Here is a 9,070-nt window from a genome sequence, read left to right on the forward strand (position 1 = left end):
GGCTTTGGGGGCGGTGGCCGAAGCGGAGGACGTTGTGGTGGCCGGTAAAAGCCAAAGCTGGCACCAAGTCATCTCAGTGCTGACAGCTGGAGGCTGACCCGGGTGCAGAAAAGGTTCAGCTGAAAGGCATATGCGAGCTGCCTACAGACCTGCTGTACCCCTAATATCGTGAATGCTGCTGAGTGTTTTCAATCAATTATGGGCAAAGTTTGAAAGATGTAAGCATAATTGCAGAGACGAATGCAAATTCTTGACAGTATAAAAGTAAAACTCAGACTTATAACGTTGGTGGGGGTGTGAGAGAGAGTATAAATATACTAATTTCCTCATCTCCCTTTGCAGGGAGCCAATAGGGAATATGTGAGTTTATAAATAATGACTTAGGTAAATAATTTAAAGTCACAAAATCTTCCACCATTAGAACTAAAAGTAATGTTTTAAAATTAGGAGCTGAAAGAGAAGATAAAATTTTATCCTTTGAAAATATGCTATTTATGGTTGATGGGCCAGGATGTATATTATTTAGAGTTATAATGAAAAGAACCAGAAGAATTAAAAACAAACTTAATTGTAGCTGAGTCTAGGGTATGGTACCAGGTGGTGCGTAGGGGAACAGGGAGGACTCAGAGACCTTTCAGTATTTTCCCCTTTTTGGCTTTTTAACCACTGGGATGAGTAACCTCCACAGCAACAAAACAAATGCAAATGGACTGTAGTCTAGTCACAAAGGATAACTGTAAAACATCCTTACACAGAATGCAGGAGTTCAAGAGAATGAGGCAGAATCTATCTATCTATCTATATATATATATACACATCAAAAGATGATTAGGAATTATGAAGTGAAATTAGTAAATTAAAAGACAGTAAGCAAAGGATCCAAATTAGGGAAGTGGAAAAATTACTTGTGTGTTTGTAACATGTCTATGAAAAGAAGCTGTCTGCAAAATCTCTGCTGGTCCCAAATAAACCTGCTCTGCCTGCATTTGAGGAAGACCTGAAGTGCCAGGGAGTTTGTACCTCCCGAGAGGGCCTGCAGGCAATGAGTGGGTAAGGACCCCTAGTCCCCTCACCCCTGGGGGCAGGAGGTACATCTAAGTTGTGTCCACTAGCTTCCAGTGTTTCGGGTTTGAGCTCTAGTTAAATAGAAACGTGCTTGAAAACACAGCCTTTATTAGTTCCTTCCCTGTCCTATTTCCCTACTTCCCCACTGGTGCTTCCTGGCATCCTCTCCCAAATAAACTGCACCCAAAGCCTTATCTTAGGCTCTGCTTCTGGGGCACTCAAACCAAGACAGTCACCCCAGATCGGGTCATGTGAAGCAGACCTGGGAAGGGGGTTCTGGAATCAGGGTACTCATCAGCCGGATGGCCACGAGGACCCACCCTTGGTGGTAAGCGGGGTGCCCATAACCCCCAGGGTGGTGCCACGGCTTTGCAGTTGTGACTAAGCAGGAGGGGATGCCCGTGGGGAGGGGTGTGCTGACTTGTGCAATCTCTCCAGCATTTGTGGAAATGGGGGCAATGGTAAATTTTAAAGACTGTGGAGTCAGGTTTTTTTTTTAATGATAGAAAAATGCTGAAGGAAGAATATGACAGCCAACTATCAACCCAGGGCGTGTTGCCATGATATCACATTGGTAGCTTGAAACCCACTATGGTAGGAAACACTAAGGAAATTGGCAAATACTGTAAATGAGGGCTTTAAAAAAAACAAACAGAGAGCCAGGTGTTAAACGTTTGCTAGCACATTTGCCTTCACTGGGTTTCCTGAATCTGAGGGTTTGTACCGTTTGTTACTTCTCAAGGCCTCTTGACCTTTCTAAGCCTCGGTTTCCTCAGCTGTCAAGTATTAACCTACCTCATAGAGTTTTGTAATTTAAAATAACATAAATGTGGATCTGATTCGTTGGTGATGGGAGGTGAGGGGAGATGGACACGGGCAGAGGGAACTCGCAGGCAGTGAGTAGGCCACGGTGCACTTGATCTTTATTTGGCTTTTTCTAGGTCTGCAACTAGAGTTCCTCTTTCAGCTAAGCTACGGTTCTCCATTTCGATTCTTTTAGCAGCTTTGTAAGATGACTTTCGAAGTCACTAGGGTATTATTTCAATTACTACTCTATCATAAAAGTTAGTATAACTCCTCACTCCCAGGGAGTCGTTTATACAACAGGGGAATTTGCCTTAAAACGCATGCATTTTTCCTATCATAAAGTCAACAAAGTAGAAGCTCTGTTCAAAAGCATTCACTTCCTTGAGCACTTTAAGGCCGAAGATGTCACTATTTATCATTTGTAAACACGGGATTTTTAATACTACTGCTTAAAGTTTATTTTACTAACTGAAGGAAACATACCATTAAATTTTTTTTTTTTTTTTTTTTTTTATAAATTTATTTATTTATTTATTTATTTTTGGCTGCATTGGGTCTTCGTTGCTGCTCACGGGCTTTCTCTGGTTGCTGTGAGCGGGGGCTACTCTTCGTTGCGGTGCGCGGGCTTCTCACCGTGGTGGCTTCTCTTGTTGCAGAGCACGGGCTCTAGGCTCACGGGCTTCAGTAGTTATGGCACGCGGGCTCAGTAGTTGTGACTCACGGGCTCAAGAGCGCAGGCTCAGTAGTTGTGGTGCCCGGGCTTAGTTGCTCCGCGGCATGTGGGATCTTCCCGGACCAGGGCTCGAACCCGTGTCCCCTGCATTGGCAGGCGGATTCTTAACCACTGCACCACCAGGGAAGTCCCTTAAATTTTTTAAATGTCCCAAATAAGCCTTAAATTAAGGAAGAAGAAATGGGAACTGCATTATTGTTTGACTTGGGAGGTAAGAGAGCTATTCATTTATTAATTTCCATATCTCACCCAAACTGATGGATTAAAAGTTAAAAAAAATACTTACAACGAAATGATAGAAAAGATGCCCTTAGATGTGGTACCAATGTATGTGCTCACATTTAGCTTGTTCTTGTATTTTCTAATTTAGCCTCCGTGTTTTATTTAAGAGAAGCAGCACACAGTTGATGATTCGGCATTATTGAACGCACCTCCTTATGGGAGTTATTCAGTATATCACTCTGTCACAGCTTTGTTGAGAAATAATTCATACGTCGTACATTCGTCTATTTAAAGTGTACAAGTCAATGATTTTCGTACATCTGCAGAGTTGTGCAACATCACCGCATTCTAATTTTAGAATAGTTTTGTCGTCCCTGAAAGAAACCCCATACCCTACCCATTAGCACTCACTCCCCACCTGACCCTACAGCCCCAGGCAACCACTAATCTACGTTAGGTCTCTGAATTTAGCCTATTCTGGGCAATTCCTACAAATGGAATCACCTTTTGTGACTGGCTTATTGCACTTCGCATAAGGTTTTCAAGGTTCATCCATGCTGTGGTATTGACTCTGTACTTCATTTCGTATTACTATTTATAAGGGGTAATATTGCATTGTATGGTTATAACACATTTTATTTATCTACTCATCAGTCAGTGGACGTTTGGATTGCTTCCTAGTTTGGGCTATTATGAAAAACACTGCTGTGAACACTCATGTACAACTTTTTGTGTGAACATATTTTTTCAATGTATTTCTGCTTGACACCTAAAAATAGACAATTTGCTTTAAAAAAAAAAAAAAAAAAGAAGGGCCTGGACTCATGCTGCAGTGCTGCAGAAGTGAGGGTACAGAGAAAATGGACTCAAGAGATGTGACTGTGTTATAGAAACAAACTCTTTTACTAGATTCTGATAATAAGTTCAGGAGGCTGGAACAGGGGAAATGCCTTCTGACTTCCTACTTGCATATTCTTGGCATGGAAAGTCCCTGTTTCTTTAATATCAAGAAATTGAAAATGCATATTGACTCATGGGAATAGTCTCTCCGTCTGCACTCAGGAGTATTAATGCTTTCTCTCTTGAGGTCAGCCGTCCTGTGCTTGAAAGGTCGGGCTGGTTTAGACAGAGGTGAAGAATGAATAAAGTGCTTCATGACCTATGAGTTCTCATAAATGCTTCATAGACTGTGCGAACGACACTAACATGCTGGGAAAGAGAAGAAGTCTGTACTTCCCCTGTTGGCATGTTCATCATACATTTCTGAAATTACTTAGTTCATTATTTCAACGAGGATTTTCTGATAACGGGTTTTGTGTCGTGGTTAAAAGTATGGACCTTTGAGCCACGTTGCATGAGTTCAGATCCTCTTGCTGGTTGTGTTGACTGTAGCAAGATCCTTAATCTCTCTGTGCCTTGGTTTCCGATTTGTAAACGGGGTAAAAGTCTCCGTGTGTGGGAATATGTATAGTTAGAAAGATTGCTAGATAGTATTGAATGTCTAAAGCAGAGAGCACGATAAGAATATTAACTATTATGAGTTGGTTTTATATACAGCCTCATCGCATTTTTTCCATGATACTCTGAGCTAATTTTTGTGTTTTCTAAGCTCTGTTTTACGGATGAGACAACTAATGCTCAGAGAAGTTAGGCAGCTTATCCACAGTCACACAGCAGCTAAGATGAACCATCCAAGTCTACTTGGTTCTCAAAATATTTTATGGAAATACTCCTCCCAATGTTTATATAATGTAACTTGATTAAATCAAATGGAATTAAAGAAATAGAAAAAAAAATGATTGGATGAAGACATGGAATGCAGGAGATAGGAAAGGACGCAAGGACGCATTGAGAGCCACCAGGGGGCAGCGTGCACCAGGACAACCGGCAAGGATCACCTTTTTCACTAATTTTCGTTAATTGCTCTAAGATATGATAGCTAATACTGTCAGATAATAGATTCACCACTTAGCTGATGCCTTTAAATTAGATATTCTTCAATGCCGAGGACAATATGAAAGTGGTTTTCTTCTACCCCACGACTTCTCTCAGGTTTTATTTACTTATTTAGCTTTACAATGCTTAGCCCTCTTTATGAATTTAATTATCTTGTTGCTAAGTACATGTCTAAGCATAAGAGGCTGGTACAAGAAGCCATCGCTATGGTACCATATCAGTGTATGGTACATTCAAACCTTGGAAACGTACATTCTCTGTGTTTTAGAAGCTGTGTACTACTCATTCTTGAAGAATTGGGATTTTAAAAAATCACTTTGAGTTGTCGTTACTATTTTGATCCATTGTTTTAACCCATTAGTTAAATACCTTGGATGCTGAAGTTCAGAATTTGACCAGTATGTTAGAGCTAGGATAAATTAATTAAAACCATTAACTTAATTAAATTAAATAGAATTTAATACTATTATAGAAATTAATACTATTATGAGTCCAAGATAGATGTGAATTCATTCTCTAAAACGTGGGTGATATAGAAAATTAGGCTCCTTTAATTGGTGAATCTAAAAAATAAACAAGAAGAATAAAATATACACAACACACAAAGATCAGGATACGTCCATTGAAAGAAACCCTAGCCTCTTCAAATGTCTCATATATACGTGTATATATACATATACCATCTCTTCTTTTTGCTTTTGACTTTTCTTGTACCATCGACCCTAAAACAGTGGTTCTCAACTGGCGATTTTGCCCTCCCCGGAACATCTGGAGACATTTGGGTTGTTGGCGGCGGAGAGCTCCCTGCCACTGGCATCCAGTGGGTGGAGACCAGGGATGCTGCTCAACATCCTTCAATGCCCAGAACACCCCACAACAAAGAATTGTCAGGCTCAGAATGTCAGTCCAACCGATGTTGAGAAATCACGCTGTAGAGCAACACCCCAATTATCATCAGTGCGATGTAAGTGCAAGTTGCCAACTTTTCGGCCCACTGTTAGTAACGTTTCCGTCCAGGGTAAACCCCTTCTGCCTTCGAACACAAGGCCTCTTTCTCACCTGCGGAAGCAACTGCCAGCTCTTCTTCGTAGCTTTTCATTCAGAACCCAAGGAAAACTTTGCAACTCTAAAGCTGAAAGGAAACAAAATAATTTCGTTTCTAACAGAAAAATGTATGTGTAACAAATTATTTTTAAAATAGAAAAGTATTCATGCATTCATTTTCTCATAAGACATTTTAAAGAAAATTTTAAATCTTTAAGAAAGGCCACTTCCAGATAGTACTAGTGGCAGGACCAAGGCCAAATGGGGCTGTAGCCAAATCCACAGGGGGATAGGGCTGTTTCTAGATCTGTAGCTGGACCATGGTCAGTGAGTCTGCCACCTGGACATGGGCCTGCTTTCTCAAAACAGCCCTCCTTCTTCTTGGGGTCCAGTGTGGTTTCACAATCTCCTACTTGGATCCCAAATCTCCCACAAAGGCACTTTTGGCCATGAGTGGCTACCAAATTATTGTTTCTAAGGGAGGATACACAGCAGAGGACCTTCAACTGTGCCATCTTGCTGATATCAGTCAGCTTTTTGTGGTTTGAATTGAGCATTTTATATGATTCTATTTTCTCTCCTTTCTTAGCATATCAATTCTACTTCTCTTTTTTACTTTTAAAAAAAAAAGAAAAGAAAAGAAAGGCCACTTCAAAGTGCTATGAGAGCCTTAGACCAAAGAGCTACATCCTGTGTAACTTTCGCGAGGCAGTCATGTTTCCAGGACTTCATAGCCTACAGCATATTAGGGTTGGAGCTTTTTGTTTCTGTTTTGTTTTTTTTAATTTAAAACGTACAGAAAGTGACAAGAATAGTACAAAGAACTATTTACCCAGATTTACCGAAGGTCACCATTTTGTTGTATTAACTGTATTATTGTCTATCACCTATGAATGTATATCTATATATTGATCAATTAATTGATCTATCTTGAACTGTTTGAGAGAAAGCAGCAGACACTGGGTCCCTTTACCCTCAAATACTTCACTGTGGACTCCCTGAGAAAAAGAAGGTTACCCTCCACAGTAGAGTGACCAAAATCAGGAAATTGAACATCGTCACAATCCAACTGTCACGTGGCATGCTGGTGCACTGGGGGTGAGGCGGGGGGAGTCCTAATTCCTAACACTTGCCATTTCCATGGGAAATGGCTCACCATGGCTGATTTCAAGTTACCAACAATTTAACACCCAGTTTGCAAAATTCCTCAATATTTAACCATGAGCTCCAGGCCACCTGGGCCCACTACCACTGGTATCTAATCTGCCATTCATAGTCAAACTTTCCAGCTACTCCAAGCATATCCCTAGTAGCAGACGTTGTTCCCATTTCAGGATTCAGTCCACAGTCATCACTGGTCAAGTCCCCTTAGTCTCCTGTAATCTGGAGTGGCATCAGCCTTTCTTGTCTGTCATGACATCACCGTTTTTGAAGAGTACAGGTTAGGTCTTTTGTAGAATGTCCTTTAATTAGGGTCCATCTGACGTCTTCTCATGATTAGATTTAGATTATGCATTTTTAGCAGGAATACCACATAAGTGATGTGTCCTCAATTCGCCAGATTAGAAGCACATGGTGTCAGTTTGTCCCATTACTGGTGATGCAAATTTTGGTCACTTGGTGCAATGGTCTGAATGTTTGTGTCTTTCCCCCCAAACTCACATGTTTCAATCCTAACCTCCAATGTGATGGTGATGGGAGCTGTGCCTTACAGGAGACCTAAGAAAGCTCTCTAGCTCTCTTCCCGCCCTGTGAGTACATGGGGAGAAGTCGGCAATCTGCCACCCGTGGAAGAGGGTCCTCCCCAGATCCTGACCCTGCTGCCGCCCTCATCTTGGATATCCAGCCTTCAGAGCTGTGAGAAAGTAAACGTCTGTTGTTTGTAAGCCACCCAGTCTATGGGACGTTGTTACAGCAGCCCGAACTGACCAGGGCTCTTGGTTAAGTGGCGTTTGTGAGGTTTCTCCCTTATTAAATTATTGAATTATTGTTTTCCCCCTGTAACTAATAAGCATTTTATGAGAAGACATAATGCAAATATCTTCTCCTTCATTAAACTTTTACTGACTGATTTTAGCATCTGGTAGCCATCCTCCAAAATGGCCCCAGGGATCCCACCACTGGCACTTATGTCCTCCCACACTGAACAGGGAGGACATAGGTGTGCAACCAGTGGGATGAGAGGGAAATGGTGACGTCCGGCTTCGGAGGCTGGGTTCCAAAGGAGGGCGCTCTCTCCTATGTTGCTCTCTGGGATCACTGGCTCTAGCGAAGCCAGAAAGTCATGCCTCCCACATAGGTGGGAACGATAATCTGATATTTTAAAATAAATTAAGGTGGAAATTAATAAAGGGAAACCTCACTGAAATAGTGGGGTGGCCAGAAGGGGGAGCTCTCATGCACGTACCACTCAAGGTCAATACAGACTCCAACAAAAAGAGATGCACCTCACATCTCCCCCAGGAATGGATGCTACTTTACTATCTCCCGCAGCGGGGAAAAAGATTTTTTTTCTCCTTGTCTGGAAACAGCTCAGCCAATGAACAGCCACTATACTTCAAACTAATTTCCTCCAAGGGAATTTTGTTTATTACAGCCTCCAACATCCCCTTGTCCTCTAGAAAAGAGTTTTCTCTCCTTTGCTTTACTGGGCTTGCGTGTGGTTCACCATAGTTGCCTGTCCCAAATAGCAATTCTTTGCTGCTCCTGAATAAACCTGTTTTGCTGGTAAAATAACTGGCTGTTTTATTGTTTTAGGTTTATAGCAGACATAAAGAATGACATAAGATATGGAAAGCAACATATGTCAGATTTAGAAAAACTCAGAAAGGAAGTGACAAACTCAGGAAAGAATTTAAATTTGTATGTGTTAAAAATAACGCATGAGGGCTTCCCTGGTGGCACAGTGGTTAAGAATCCGCCTGCCAATGCAGAGGACACAGGTTCGAGCCCTGGTCCGGGAAGATCCCACATGCCACGGAGCAACTAAGCCCGTGCGCCACAACTACCGAGCCCATGTGCCACAACTACTGAAGTCCACGTGCCACAACTACCGAAGCCTGCACATCACAATGAAGAATAACCCCCACTCACCGCAACTAGAGAAAGCCCTCGTGCAGCAATGAAGACCCAACACAGCCAAAAAATAAAATAAAATAAATAAATTTATAAAAAATAATAATACCAGAGCAAATTAACCAAACTGATGATGCATTAAGAGAAATAAGTGAAAAAAATTAAGAA

The sequence above is a fragment of the Eubalaena glacialis genome, chromosome 12, assembly GCF_028564815.1.
Source record: "Eubalaena glacialis isolate mEubGla1 chromosome 12, mEubGla1.1.hap2.+ XY, whole genome shotgun sequence".
Classification (NCBI taxonomy): Eukaryota; Metazoa; Chordata; class Mammalia; order Artiodactyla; family Balaenidae; genus Eubalaena; species Eubalaena glacialis.